This window comes from Hyaena hyaena, unplaced genomic scaffold, assembly GCF_003009895.1.
Source record: "Hyaena hyaena isolate Hyena2069 unplaced genomic scaffold, ASM300989v1 scaffold_893, whole genome shotgun sequence".
Taxonomy (NCBI): Eukaryota; Metazoa; Chordata; class Mammalia; order Carnivora; family Hyaenidae; genus Hyaena; species Hyaena hyaena.
The window spans coordinates 431621-433438 of record NW_024081517.1 but is presented as its reverse complement, the minus strand read 5'-3'; positions in this window follow the sequence as shown (position 1 = coordinate 433438).

The following is a 1818-nucleotide window of genomic DNA, read 5'->3' as shown; positions in this document are numbered from 1 at the left end:
GAATGTGCCCTCAGTTGATTCAAAGACAAAGCCTTTGAACTCTAAAAGATAAACAATTATGTTTCCTAATATCCAAATGATATGTACCAGGTGGTATTTTGATTAACAGGTTAAACACATGAGAAGAACAGCAGGTGGGTAATGAGATGTGTTCTGAACCAGAAATATCTTTCATTCCTTCATAGTAAATTCACTGTTGCAGACAGTCTAGGATACTTATGAAAAGCCAATTGCAACATTAAAAATGTGGCAGCTTCTGTCAATCTGACTTAATACACATATTACTGCTTTATTCACTAATAAGTTTATGTTTGAATGAATTATTCAGTATTTGTAAATAAAATCTTATTTATTCTCTTATTTATCATTTTTTCTTTCCTATGAATTTGCATACATAAATTACATCCTCTTTAACAATGCAATAGGTTTTCCCTTAAGAGTCAATTCTTCAAACTATTCAATAATTTGTGTTGTCCTTTCATTTCTCACTGTCTATGGGTATTGATTTGATAAGATAGCTCCAAAGAGGAGTATTATGTTATTATCAGCATTTCTAAGTAATCAGAATAATCTCAATCCTGTTCCATTACTTTTAAAATCAATGTTGGAATTAGTTCAATTCCAGTTTTCTACTCCATGGTCTTCGAGGCGAAAAATCCTGGAAAACACATTCTTTGATTGATCTTTGGTTTGGTTTAAAGAAACAATGTGGATTGAATTTTAGAGTTTGAACATATATATTTAATTCTGCAGTCAGTCATTCAAGTAAAGGAAAAGCTCATTTGAACTCCTAAACTTTTAAATTTGTACTCTACTATCCAGAATTTCTAGATAACCTGTGCCACCCATCATTTTTAATAGATGGGCTTTTCCTTCTCATTCCAAACCAAAGCACACCTCAGTATAAGTACATGGAACTAGGAGCATCCTGTCAATCTGTCCCAGATCTCTGTACTGCTGGCTCACTCTCTAGACAAAAATTCCTACAATTAGTCTGATTTTTGATAAAGAGATATCTAAAATGGGTAATACTAGCTCACCCCCCGCCGCCCGCCAAGAGATATTCATTTGTTTTGTTTCTTACATTCCACATATCAGTGAAATAATATGGTATTGGTCTTTCTTTGCTGACTTACTTGCTTTGCATAATACTCTCAAGCTCCATTCATCTCAAGTTTTATATATATATATATATAAATAATATATATATAACTGTCAGAGCTCAGACAGTTGGTTTAACTGACTGAGCCACCCAAGCACCCATATTTTTAACTTTTTGAGGAAGCTCCATACTGTTTTCTGGAGTGGCTGCACCAGTTTACATTCCCACCAACAGTGTAAGAGGGTTCCCCTTTCTCTGCATCCTCTATGTTGTTTTTCCCGTGTCGCTAATTTTAGCCATTCTGACCAGTGTGAGGTATCTGGAGAGGAGGTTGGGAGGATGGGTTAAATGGGTGATGGATATTAAGGAGGGCACTCACTGTGATGAGCACTGGCTCTCTTATATAAAAGATGAACGAATCACTAAATTCTACCCCTGAAATTAACACTATACTGTATAGTAACTAACTGGAATTTAAATAAAAACTTGAAACCAAAAAAATAAAATAAAATAAAATAAATAAAAATAAAATAAAATAAAAAGAAATAATGAGAACAAGATGAGGCTGTCTAGCAAGAACTTCCAAAAAATAAGGGTGTAGAAATGTATGTAGCTAATATATTTCTTATACATGTTCCTCAGTGCTATAGAATCAATAAAGAATTATATGACTCTTTTTAGAAACTTAAAAGCAATTCTATTGATAGTTCCAGAAA